The sequence below is a fragment of the Trichechus manatus genome, unplaced genomic scaffold (genome assembly GCF_000243295.1).
Source record: "Trichechus manatus latirostris isolate Lorelei unplaced genomic scaffold, TriManLat1.0 scaffold00001, whole genome shotgun sequence".
Lineage (NCBI taxonomy): Eukaryota > Metazoa > Chordata > Mammalia > Sirenia > Trichechidae > Trichechus > Trichechus manatus.
In genome coordinates, this window is record NW_004443937.1 from 41,552,097 (window position 1) to 41,566,837 (window position 14,741).

The following is a 14,741-nucleotide window of genomic DNA, read 5'->3' on the forward strand; positions in this document are numbered from 1 at the left end:
CATACACTACATTGTACCTGCTGTTCTCCATTTAGAATAATGGAGTTTTCAAAATAAAGGTCGTTGCAAGAACTTGTTTCCAGAGCCTGCCTTAGACTGTTACAAATGTGTAAATATGCAAAGCTCATTTTCTGCTGAAACACTCTTGGTACACGAAATTATTAAGTTAGAAAATGCTAAAGATCAGAAGGAGCTGCAGCTTTTCTCCAAACTTAAAAGATACATTTTTAGTACCAAGGAAAAGGCGTAATACTCTGGAAACGTGACGTGGTCTTTCTCGTCTGCAGGGAGCAGTGCAAGTGACAGCGAAATCAAACGGATGCAGGTCTTCTCTTAACTGGTTTAACTAGTCAGCTGAAGTCTCCAGGATAATCATTTTAAATTTCTTTGCAACTTTCACTTCTCTGCCTCATTTCCCTTTTTAATAATAATAATAATAATAATAAAGTGGATATGTGGGCATGTTTATTTTTTAATCAAAATTAAACTTATTTGGAGGTTATTTTTTCACTTTTGAGACAACTTGGAGACGCCTGGGTGGTGTGTGCGTGCGTGTGTGTAAAAATCCAGGGTTGCAGCCACCAATTTCAGACAAGACATTAAGCTTTAGCTGTAAGGTGGGTTTTAATGTAAAATGTAATGCACAGCGCCATGAAATTGGCTCATCTACAGAATATATTTTCTTTCCTTTTCCTTCCTTAGTCTTTTGTCTTTTTACTCTACGCCAATTCACCTACTCTTGGGGGTGGGGGGAAGCAAGTGTTAAAACAGTCTTAGATTCCCACTGAGGAAGTTCTTTTCCCCCTCCTTTTCAAAAACTGCCCAAACACAATAGCTACATGGCTTAAAACACTCGTCAGTAGTCCCCCCATGAACCTCTTCTGCTTTAAGGAGGATACTAAGATATCTTTTCTGGAATTGCTGACCAAAGTCTAGTCTCCAGAGAAGGTAACAACGAGGCGGTGATTTCATCCAGGAAAAAGGTCTGTGGAAGTACGGAGGAGCAGGGGAAAAGGAAAGAGAGTCCTCTGAAAATGCTTCAAGTGGGAACAAGGGTTTCTCACTCTCCTTCCTTCCTTTGTGGGTGATGTTTTCATTTGTTTCTCTTATAATTCAGAAATTGATTTGTCTACATAGGAAATTTAATTCCCCATTGATAACAAAAGAATGTTTAGTGTTTTCTAGGACAAACACGGGGCCATGTCAAACTCTGGCAATTAAGGAGAGGGCTGATTTGTGGATTTGACACCTGGCATTGTGATCTCCCCTTCTCAGTGGAACTGAGATTACATTCTTACTAAGATCCAACAGAAGGAAAACGTCTCCAACAAAGACAGAAGGCGAAAAACATTTCCGGACATCATCTTACCTCTCAGTCAAGTTTCCCTGCTTGCAAGAAAAAGGACCTGGATCCCTAAGTTATAGTAATTTTGTAAAGTTCTTGCTATTTAAAAAACTCTACCTTGTGTCTCAGACAGTGACAGAGACTGAGACTCGCTACAGGAATATCTAGAGTAACTACAGTAGAGAAAACAATAAACAGTTGTATTTAGAGGAATCAATATATTTTAGAAAGTGATAATTTACTTTGTTTCTATCTTTTTCCATGATAATTGATGATGTGTTTGCTTGCAACTTGACCTCCGTTGTTAAGATCAAATAATTTCTATTATTCCTTCCTGAGTCTAGTTATCCATGTAGAGGTTTTTCTGATGTTTTACACAACACCGATTTGGAGACAATACAATCAAATTAGACAAATTCCTTTTCTGTATTTTGCCTATTCCATCTCTATCTTCTTTTGTCCCCTCAATGCCACTTATTTTCATACCTTGTTTCTAATTTATAAGGTCTATAATACTTATAGCAGAGACCTCGTGGCACAGTGGTTAAGAGCTTGGCTGCTAACCAAAAGGTCAGCAGTTCAAATCCACCAGCTGCTCCTTGGAAACCCTATGGGGCAGTTCTCCTCTGTCCTATAGGGTCTCTGTGAGTCAGAATCGACTCAGTGGCAGTGGGTTTGGTTATGGGTATAACACTGATAAGGAGCTGTAGTGGTGCAGTGGCTAAGCACTTGGCTGCTAACTGAAAGGTCTGTGGTTCAAACCTGCCCCACTCCACAGGAGAAAGATGTGGCAGTCTGCTTCTGTAAAGATTACAGCCTTGGAAAATCTATGGGGCAGTTCTGTTATGTCTTGTAGGGTCACTACGAGTCAGAATCAACTTGACGGCAATGGGTTTAGGTTTTTATACATTTACATGTATGTATAAAACACTTACAAAGGAGGGCCGGTGGCACAAAAGTTAAGCATTCGGCTGCTAACTGAAAGGTTGGCTGTTTGAACCCACCCAGCGGCACCACAGAAGAAAAGGCCTGATGATCTGCTTCCATAAAGATTACAGCCAAGAGAACCCTACAGGGCAGTTCTACTCTGTCACATGGGGTCACTATGAGTTGGAATCAACTGGACGGCACCCAACAGCAACAAAACATAACACTTATGTACTAGAAAACGTTGATCTAAGGAAACTAAAGCACTGAGATGTTCAAAAGAAACCAAATTTAGAAATTTTTCAAATGATAGTAAACACGGATAACATTTGAACATCATTCATTCACTGGTTCAACAGATATTATTGACTGCCTACTGTGTAACAAGTTCCCTGGGTGGTGCAAATAGTCTGCCCTCAACTACTAGCCTAAAGATTGGCAGTTCAAACTCAGCCAGCAGTGCCACAGAAGAAAGGTCTGGTAATCTACTTCCATAAAGATTACAGACAATCAGAATGGATTAAAAAAACTTGATCCACCTATATGCTGTTTATAAGAGACACACCTTAAACCTAAGCACACAAATAGGTTGAATGTGAAAGGATGGAAAAAAAATAGTCCATGCAAATAATAACCAAAAAGCTGGGATGGCAATCTTAATATCAGACAAAGTAAACTTTAAGACAAAATCTGTTAGAAGAGATAAAGATGGACATTATATAGTGGTAAAAGGGTCAAGTAAGAATATTTAGCAATCAAATATATATACACCCAAAATTGGGGCACCTAAATATATAAAGCAAACACTGATAGAATTGAAGGGAGAAATAGATAGTACTACAATAATAGTTGGTGATTTCAATACACCACTTTCAATATTGGACAGAACATATAGAAAGATGAGCAATAAGGAAACAGAGGACTTCAATGACACTATAAACCAACTAGACTTAACAAACACACATAGAACACTCTACCAAAAACAGCACAATATACATTCTACTCCAGTGCATGTAGATCGTTCTCCAGGATAGACATGTTAGGTCACAAAGCAAGTCTTGATAAATTTAAAAAGACTGAAATCGTAACAATTATTTTCTCTGACCACAATGGAGTGAAGCTAGGAATCAGTAACAGGAAAAAAACATGGAAAATACACAAACACATGGAAATTAAACAACACACTATTAAAACTACCAATGGGTCAAGGAAGAAATCAAAAATTTCCTGGAGTCAAATTAAAATGAAAGCACAACACACCACAACTTGTGGGATGCAGCGAAGGCAGTACTCAGAGGGAAACTTACAGCAATAAATGCCTACATAAAGGAAGAAGATCTCAAATCAACAGCCTAACTCAACAACTCCAGGAACTAGAAAGAGAACAACAAACTAAACCTACCAGAAGAAGGGAAATAACAAACAGCAGAGCAGAAATAAAATTGCAAACAGAAAAATAGAATCAATAAAACCAGAAGTTCATTCTTTGAAAAGATCAACAAACTGGCGAACCTTTAGCTACACTGACAAAATAAGAGAAAAGATGTAAATAACCAAAATTAAAAATGAAAGGGGATATTACAACTGACCCAATAGAAATAAAAAGAATTATGACAGAATATTATGAACTGTATGGCAACAAACTGGATACCCTAGATGAAACGGACAAAGTCTTAGAAGCACACAACCTACCCAAACTGACTCAAGAGAAAATAGATAGCCTCAACAGACCATAACAAGGGATAGAATCAGCGCCACCCCCCCCCCCCCAACAAAAAAGAAAAGACCTGGACCAGATAGCTTCACTGGGGAATTCTACCAAACATTTAGAGAAGAATTGACACCAAATACTGTTAAACTCTTCCAAAAGATAAAGAAAGAATACTTCCTAATTCATTGTATGAAGCAAACATAACCCTGATTCCCAAACCAGACAAAGACACCACAAGAAAACTACAAGCCAATATCTCTTATGAATATAGAAGCAAAAATCCTCAACAAAATACTAGCAAACACAATTCAACAGAATACACTATGACCAAGTAGGATTTATTCCAGAAACTCAGAGATGGTTCAACATTAGAAAATCAATCAATGTAATATACCACATCAATAGAACAAAGGAAAAGAACCACATGATCATCTCTACGGATGCAGAAAAAGCATTTGATAAAATCCAACACCCTCTCTTGATGAAAACCCAAAAGAAGATTGGAAAAGAAGGGAAATTCCTCAATATGACTCAGGGCATGTACGAAAAGCCAACAGCCAACATTGTACTTAATGGAGAAAGACAGAGCTTTCCCCTTGAAATCGGGACCAAGACAAGGGTGCCCACTCTCACCACTTCTGTTCAATACTGTATTAGAAGTCCTAGCTAGAGCAATAAAACAAGAAATAAAAGGTATCCAGACTGGAAAAGAAGAAGTAAAATTATCTCTATTCACAGATGATATGATCCCATATATAGAAAATCCCAAAGAGCTAATAGCTAATAAACTTCTAGAGCTAATAGAGGAATTTAGCAATGTTGCAGGGTACAAGGTCAACAAACAAAAATAAGCTGGGTTTCTATACACCAGCAATGAGAAATCTGAAAGGGAAATTAGGGAAACAGTTTCATTTACAATACATGTAAGAATAAAATACCTAGGAATAAATCTAACCAGGAATGTGAAGGGCTTATACAATGAAAACTATAAAACATGGCTGAAAGAGAATAAAGAAGACTTAAATAAATGGAAACATGTCCCAGGTTCATGGATTGGAAGACTCAATATTGTTAAGATGTCAATACTACCTAAAGCAATCTATAGATTCAATGCAATCCCAATCAAAATTCCAACAGCCTTCTTTACAGAAAGAGAAAAACCAATCCTCAATTTTATATGGAATGGCAAGAGGCCCCACCAAGGTAAAACAATATTAAAAGAGAAGAATAAAGTAGGAGGACTCACACTTCCTGATTTTAAAACATACTATACAGCTACAGTAATCAAAACAGTCTGGTACAGGTATAACAACAGACACAAAGACCAATGGAATAGAAGTGAGAGTCTAGAAATAAACCCACACATCTATGGTCAACTGATTTTGACAGTGAGAAAAGAAGAGTCTCTTCAATAAGTGGTGCTGGGAAAAGTGGATTTCCACATGCAGAAAAATGAAACAGGATACATGCCGGACGCCATATACAAAAACAAGTTCAAAATGGATTAAGGATCTAAATGTACAAACTAAAACAATAAAATTCTTAGAAGAGAAAAGCAGGGGCAACACTGTCAGGTCTAGCTTTTAACAATCGATTACCTAAAGTAACAACAAAAGCACAAACAGCAAAAGACTAAATAAATGGGACTTCACAAAAATTAAAAATTTTTGTTCATCAAAAGACTCTACCAAAAGGTCATGGAAGCTCCATGGATAAATCCAAACTCCCTGAGGGACCAAATTACTGGGCTGAGGACTGTGGGGACCATGGTCTCAAGGAACATCTAGCTCAATTGGTATAACACAGTTTATAAAGAAAATGTTCTACATTCTACTTTGGTGAGTAGCATCTGGGGTCTTAAAAGCCTGTGAGGGGCCATCTAAGATACTCCACTGGTCTCACCCCTTCAGGAGCATGGGAAAATGAAGAAAACTAAAGACACAAGGGAAAGATTAGTCCAAAGGACTAATAGACCACCAGTACAAGTAGATGGTGTGCAGCTGCCGCCACTGACTGCTGTGACAGGGATCACAGTAGAGGGTCCCGGACAGAGCTGAAGAAAAATGTAGAACAAAATTCTAACTCAAAAAAAGACCAGACTTACCGTCCTGACAGAGACTGGAGAAACCCCGAGAATATGGCCACCAGATACCGTTTTAGCTGACTAATGAAGTCACTCCTGAGATTCACCTTTTAGCCAAAGGTTAGACAGGCCCACAGGACAAAACAAGACTAAAGGGGCACACCAGCCCAGGGGCAAGGACTAGAAGACAGGAGGGGACAGGAAAACTGGTAATAGGGAACCCAAGGTTGAAAAGGGAGAGTGTTGACATGTCATGGGGTTGTTAACCAATGTCATAAAGCAATATGTGTACTAACTGTTTATTGAGAAGCTAGTTCTGTAAACCTTCATCTAAAGTACAGTAAAAAAAAAAAAAATTTACGAAAAAAATGAAAAGACAAGCTACTAACTGGGAGAATATCTTCAGAAACCATGTATCCAACAAAAATCTAACAACCAAATTATATATAAAGCTTCAACAACAACAAAAAGACAAACAATCCAATCATAAAATGGGCAAAGAACTTGAATAGACATTTCACCAAAGAGGACATTCAAATGGCCACCAAACACATGAAAAGATGCTCAGCGTCATTAGCCATCAGAGAGATGCAAATCAAAACCACAACGAGCTACCACTTCACTACCACTAGGATAGCTAAGATTTAAAAAAAAAAAAAAAAAAACAGAAAATAACAAATGTAGGCAAGGCCATGGGGAAAATGGAACCCTTACCCATTACTGGTTGGAATGCAAAATGGTACAGCCGTTGTGGAAAGCAGTGTGGCGGCTCCTCAAAAAACTAAAAATAGAACTACCATATGACCCAGCAATTTCACTCCTAGGTATATACCCCAAAGACTTGAAAGCAGAGTCTCAAACAGAGACTTGTACAACAATGTTCATTGCGTGAATAGTAGCTAAAAGGTGGAAACAACCTAAATGTCCATCAACAGATGAATGGATAAACAAAATGTGGTACATACACACAATGGGATACTACTCAGCCAGTAGGAGAAATGAAGTCTTGATACATACTATGATATGGATGGAGCTGGAAGACATTATGCTGAGTGAAACACAAAGGGACAAATATTATATGACCTCATTTATACAAAAAGACAAGAAAGTCAAATGTATAGAGACCAAAGTTTTTTAGTGGTTACCAGGGGTGGGAGGGAGAGAAAAAGGGGGGGGTTAATGGTGATGGAAAAAGCACATTGATTAAGGGTAGGGGTGCACAGCTGATTATTTTAAGTGCTGTCAGTAAGTCGTATATCTGTAAAAAGTTGAATTGGCGAAAGTTGTGTGATAGACATATTTACAACAATGACCAAAAAAAGCTGCTAAGGCTGCTTATTATGGACACAACCAAAGTCCTCACGGGATTTGGTTTCTTGGTTTGGAGGTTTAGGGTCATGGTTCCATGAGACATCCCAGTTAACTGGCCTAATAACTTGTTTAATGCTTCTGTTCTTGTTCTACCTCCAGTTTGTTTTGTAGTGCCTGCAGTCTTGCTTAAAAGCTTGTAAGCAGCCATTCAAGGCACAGTTGCTCTCTCTTCACTAAGAGCAACAGGGGAAGGAGGAGAGTCAGGAATAGAAAGAGGATATGGAATGTGTGGCAATTGCCTCCATGAACAACTGCCTTCTTTGCCATGAGACCAAAAGAACTGAATGGTGCCTGGCTACCATTACTGAACATTTTGATCAAAGATTCTATAGCAGAATCCTGATCAAAAGGGGGAAACTTGAGAACAGAATTTCAAATTCTTATGGACTCCAGACTTGCTGGAGCCATGAAGGCTGGATGAGCCCCTGAAACTACTGCCCTGAGATAATCTTTAAACCTTAAACCAAAAATATCCCTTGAAGTCTTCTTAAAACCAAACAATAGTTTAGCTTAACTAGTTAAAAAAAAAAAAAAAAGTCTGCCTTGAGCATTATGCTCTTTTAAGAACTATCTATATGGGATCAAATTGACAACAGCAACTTGAAAGATTAGATAGGAACCACAGGAGGCAGTAAATTTCTGTTAATTGGAGAGGAACAACTCAGAAAAGGATGGTGAAAATGGTTGCACACCTCGAAGAATGAAATCAGTGTCACTAAATGGCACATGTACAAACTGTTGAATTGGTGTATGTTTTGCTGTGTATATTCCCAACAACAACAAAATAAATAAAAAAATTTTTAAAGAAAGATTACTAGCCAAACCCCATGGGGCAGTTCTGCTCTGTCATACAAGGGGTCACCATGAGTCAGAACTGACTCCATGGCATCGGGCTTTTGGTACTGTGTAGCAGGCACAGTTAGTTCTAAGCACTGAGAATACAGCAATGAACAAAACAGTCCAAAAAAATCCATGTCCTCATAGAACTTGCATTCGGGTAGGGTAGGGGGTAGGAGGGTGGAAGACAGAGCTAGACAATAAACAAAAGAAGTAACACATGATATGGTGACGTTGTTCTTAGCTGCCACTGAGTCGATTGAGACTCAAAGCTAAGGTAACAGGGTTAACCTTGTATGAAGATCTAAAACATCCTCAGTGGAAGAAAACAAAGCACGTTCCATAATTTCTCAGATAATATGATCAGAACAGAGTTTTGTTTTCTTATCAAAAGGTCTTGAGTTGGGGTCTTCCAGTGAAATATTTGTACTGCTAGTAATTTGGAAATTGTATAAGCTTAATGAATAGTCTTACAATAAAGAATGTAGAAAAAGATCTTCACGAAACATAACCTGAACACTTTCATAGTGTTACTCTATTTAAATCATGTTTGTGACAATCAAACACGTATAATCAGGCTAATTTCCTCTTGAAAACTTCTCTAATCAATACTTAAACTATGCATTATACTCCAGGTATTCAAAATTCATCTGAATGCCTGCCTTTTGAAAGGCTGCTGCTCTGGGTGTTTTTTTAGTGTCTATGAAACTCCTGACAAACAAGATTCCAGTCCCAGGTCTGCCTCCAGCTGCCACTCAGTTTCCCCAGTGAGTTGAATAAGATCAGCACTGTCCAGCAGAACTTTCTGCAATGGTGGAAATGTATTATCTGTGCTGTCCAATATGGTAGCCACTAGCCAGCACCTGACTCTTGAGTAACTGAAATGGAACCACCAAGAAATTTAATTTTATTTCAATTATTGGAAAACTTTTAAGTATATTTGGAACAACTTGGGTATGTGAATCTACTTTTTCAACTGTAAATTTTATGAAATCTAAATAGAGATTAGTAGTTCCAATAAAAATTTAACATCCAAGTTGAGGCATGCTGTAAGTGTAAAATACAAATTGGATTTCAAAGAGTATGAACAAAAGAATGTAAGATAGCTTTTTACTAAGTTTTATATTGATTACATAGTGAAATGATAATATTTTCAATACACTGGGTCAAACAAAATGTATTATTAAAATGAATTTCACCTGTTTTGATTTTTTCTCAAATGGCTACTAGAAAATTCAAAATTACGTGTGACTCAGTATATTTCTATTGAATAGCTAGACAATCACTAAGATCCTTTTCAATTTTCTGATTTTGTAAATTTATAAGCATTTTTTAAAAACCAACTCATATTTAACTATGAAGCCTATAACTGCTGAATTTTGGGGGGAAAACTTAAGGTTAAACAGCTAGTTGAGATTTTCGTATTTTCTTGCTAACAGAACATTTTAGAAGGTAAGGGAGAGTTTATAAGGTCGGGGTAGAATACTGTTTTGTCCTTGGAGCTGTGTTTACATGTCTCTACACTTCATTTGTGTTTAGTTTTCAAGTCCAAAGTCCGAGCACAATGCCTAGGTACTCGATGAATATGTTTTGGATGAATATTAAAATCAGAATTTGCATTTTGATCAGACTTTCAATGAAAATACATTTGGTGAGAACATTTATTAAAGATGAAACAGTATGGGGCTGCAAGCCAGTTAAGATAATCTGGCACTGGTTTTCTTACGGTACAAGATACAAGAAGCTGGATACTGAAATCAAAGGTTTGTTTTTCCTCAGAGGAGCTGGATAATCATTGGAAGTAATGTTAATACTTGGTGATAACAAAGGATCTTTACAGGTAAAGTACATTGCAGACAAATACTATTAATCATCAAATTACAGATGGTGAAATGAAAGCAGTGTAACATCAAGTGACTGTAGAAGTCACAGTAGAGGTTCCCCTCATACACCTGGGCCCTCAGCACTCTTCATTTCTTCTTGTCCCCTATTCCCACTACCACACCCTCAGATTCTCTAGAGGAACCACAGAGAAGCAATTACCCGTTAAAATTAGCTTGAAAAGAAACAGTCGTTTCAGAGCATGTATTTTAACTTCATATACTTAATAGGATACTTAATAGGATGAGAGTCCAAAATGGAATTAATATCATCCTCACTCGCTCATTTAAGGCTCTGAGCAAAGACCTTTCTATGAACCTTCAGCCAAAAAGAACTGTTTTTTTCAGATATACCAGGGCCTCTCAGTGCCCTGGCCTGCTGCTACTGGCAATACCAATGTCATGGGAAATGGTGCTGTTTTTGTATCAATTAGGTGGTTGCTTGCTCATCCAACATAATTTTCTTTCTTTCGTTATTTTTTTTATTGTACTTTAGATGAAGGTTTACAGAACAAACAGTCTCTCATTAAACAGTTAGTACACATATTGTTTTATGACATTGGTTACCACCCCACGACATGTCAACACTCTCTCTTCTGGACCTTGGGTTCCCTATCACCAGCTTTCCTGTCCCCTTCTACCTGCTAGTCCTTGTCCCTGGACTACTGTGTCCATCAGTCTCGTTTTGTTTTATGGGGCTGTCTAATCTTTGGCTGAACCGTGAACCTTGGGAGGGACTCCATTACTGAGCAAAACGGTATCGGAGGGGGCATACTCTCGGGGTTTCTCCAGTCTCTGTCAGGCCAGTAAGTCTGGTCTGTTTTTGTGAGTTAGAATTTTGTTCTACATTTTTCTCCAGCTCTGTCCGGGACCCTCTGTTGTGATCCCTGTGAGAGCAGTCGGTGGTGGCAGCCGGGCACCATCTTGTTGTGCTGGACTCGGTCTGGTGGCGGCCATGGTGGTTGTGGTTATTGTCTTATTTTTTATTTACACCCATGCATGTTTCTCAAATTCAGAAATTCCTGTCATTAGAACAAAGCTTCCTTTTACCATGTCCTCCCTTTTTAAACTGAATAGGAAGTAAACTTGAATTTAACAAATGCGCTAAGAATTATGGGTGGAGACAAACCATGTACCTGTCTCAGGGCCTCTTGTCTGCGGTGTCAGTTGTGCGAACAGATAAAGTGGAGTATTAAAGAAAGACCAAGCTATGGCTTTTAACCAAACCTGGGAGATGGGGCACGGGGAGAGGAGGAAGGAAGCTAGAGGAGCGAAGGAGAAGAAACCTGTGCCATATGTTAATGGATGAGTAAAACAGTAGAAACTAGCCAAGAGACTTCTGTTTTCAAGATGGCACGTAAGTAGTACTGACTTCTCTCCTTCTGCACCCAACCCTTATAAATAAGGGGCATTTCTACTTCTTCATCTGATTTTTTCCCCAGCTCTCTCTGCTGAGAATGCTCTAGTCAAGATCACCAATGTCTTCCATCTTACTAAACCCAATGTTTGTCCTAAGTACTCATCTTTCTCAATCTCTTGGCAAAATTTGACACAAATGATCGCTCCTTCATTGCTTCTTCAAGGGTTTCCCTTGGTTACTCCTGACAACTCCTCAGTCCACTGCTCCTCTTCCCCGCGGCTCAGTCTTTGGCCCTAGTTGCCTCTCTAGCCGTGTTCGTCCCCTCAGTGTTGTCATCTAGTCCATGGTTTACAAAGCCACCCCCAAGAGGACAACTCCCTGATTCATATCCTCAGCTCTGACTTCTCTCTTGAGCCGAATGTCCACTCGACACCTGGCTACCTAATACGCATCTCAAATTTAACACGTCCAAAACATAACTCTAGATTTCTCTCCTTAAACCTGTTCTTCCCACAATCTTCTGCATCTTAGTAAACACCATCACCACCCCTCCGGTAGCTCAGGTCAAAACCTTGAAGCCACTTTCAACTCTTCTTTTCTCCCTCCCACCACACATATAATCCATCAGCAAATCACGATGGCTCTGCCTTCAAATTATATCCCAAATCTGACCACTGCCCTATTCCCATGAGCCTGGGCACCCCAGCCTGGACCCCTGCAGTGGCCTCTTCACTGTTCTCGGTGCTTCCATCCTTGTCTGTCTTTTCACCACAGAGAAAGAGAGTCATCCAAATGATACTCTCCTGCCCACAAACCTCCACGGCTTCCCATTACCCTGAAAGTACACAATAGTTATCATGCCCCAGGAAGTCCTACATGATCTGGGTCCTGCCAACTTTTCTGTCATCGTTTCTGTCATTCTGCCCCTTCACCTCTGAGCTCCAACCACACTGACTTCCTCCTGTTCCTCAAGTCTACCTCAGGGCTTTTGCACTTGCTAATACTTCTGCTTGGAGAACTCTTTTCTCCCTCACTTCAATCAAGTCTCTACTCAAATCTCATCTCTTTGTAGAGGCCTTCCCTGCCCACTCTCTCTAAAATAAGAGACCCTCCCTGTGCCCCCTAACTCTCCATCATCTTACCTGGTTTCTCCTCATGGTATAACGCATTGTACTATACACTGATTAATATGTTTGTTGTCTACTCCTCCCACTGAAACATAAGCTCCATGACGACAGGGACTCTGTCTTGTCACCACCATGTCATCAGCCCCTATCACAGTGTCCAGCACCTAGAAGGTACTTGATGAGCATATTTTGAATCAATGAAAAGAGAGAGAAATCAATACCTATATAGTCCTGCTCAAAAATAAGAAGGGAAACTATCAAAGAGTTAGAAACAGTGAGAGCAGAGAAACAGAGGGGCCATATCAATGAACCACTGCCCCATTGAGAAGCAGTCAGAGAGGGTGGCCAGAAGCAAGGGATTCACAGAATCTACACAGGGAAACAAATATTAAATGAATCACAACAGAAAAATGTAAAAATTGCAACACTAATAAGCTCTGAAAAGGAGTGGCCCATGGTGGTTTAAGCACACAATCTGGGAATAAGGGCTATGGAAGTCAGGGAAGGCTTTGCCGGGGAAGAGAAGATTGAGACTTAAAGGAAGAAAAGGAAAAACTAGAAACAGCAGTGAGTGGAAAGGTTAAGTCTTCTCTGCAGACAGTATTAACATATGCAAAGGCCCTGTGGCTAGAAAGATGTGATGCTGTCATTTCAATGGGCCTTTGAGAACACAGTTGCCAAAAAAACTTTATTTCTTCTTCTCTAATTTGTTGACTTGGAGTTGGAGGGAACAAAAATATATCGCATACATAAACACTCAACCTTGCCATTCTTTCCCCACATAATGCTTTTTTAGCGACAGTCAAGGCTCTAAATCCAGTATTTGTTTGGGGATGAGACTCAGACCTGAGGCTGGACCTCTTCAGGTTGAGTTGCTTTGTCCAGTCCCATGAATAGTCAAATCATTAGCCTCTGAACGTAGGGCTTATGTGTCATCAGATAAGAAAATTCTGATACCTAACTTAGGAAAAAAAAAAAAAAGTCAAAGCCATCTCTTTAGCTCCACATAGAAGAAACAATCAATTGATTGCTACAATTTTTACTTTTTGATATCTTTTTAGCATTGTATACAAACTGCCTGTCCACAAGAAGAAACGTTTGTTCTTAACTTCCCAACCAATATATGTCAATGTCCTCAATTACTTTCCAAAAAATCTTTTACTGTAACTCACAGTAAAAAATCTATTACACGTTGTGACCTACCACAAACAGAAATGCAGACATATCGCTGAGATACATGTTTTCTGTTTCAAATATATCCACTGTAAAAATACTTATTTTTCAAACGCTAACTGGAGAAATTGGAATAAAGATTGGATAATGTTATGGATTGACCTGTGTTCCCCAAAAGTACGTACTGAAATCCTAATCCCTGTGCTTGTAAATATGGCCCTGTTTTGAAATAGAGATTTTATTTTGTTATGTTAATGAGGTCATACTAAAATCGGGTGAATTCTAAACCTCATCACTTCTGAGTTATAAGAAGAGCAGAACAGACACAGACACACACAGGAGGAATACAGATGAGCAGGCACACCGAGGATCAGACATCAGAAACTAGACGGAGGCTCACAGGAGGGACTGCTGGCCAAGGCCCTCATTTGGTCTTTTAGCCCCCAGAACTGTGAGAAAATAAACTTCTGTGCTTTAAAACCACCCACTTCCGGTATCTCTATTACAGCAGTTCTAAATAACTAAGACAGATATTACATGATATCAAATTTAAGCAAAAAATTGCTGTTGAGTAGATTCCAACTCATAGCAACCCCGTGTGTGTCAGAATAGAACTGTGCTCCATAGCGGTTTTTTTTAATTGTTTTTGGTTTTTTGTTTTGTTTTTTTGTTGTTGAGAATATACACAGCAAAACATATACCAATTCAACAGTTTCTACATGTACAATTCAGTGATACTGATTACATCCTTTGATTTGTACAGCCATTCTCACCCTTCCATTCTGAGTGGTTCATCCCCCATCATAAATTCACTGCCACGTTAAGTTTCCTGTCTAATCTTTCACAAGGCTGTTGTCAGTTTGATCCCATACAGACAGAGCTGGAAAAAGCACAATGCTCAAGGCAGACATTCGTTACTAGTTAAGC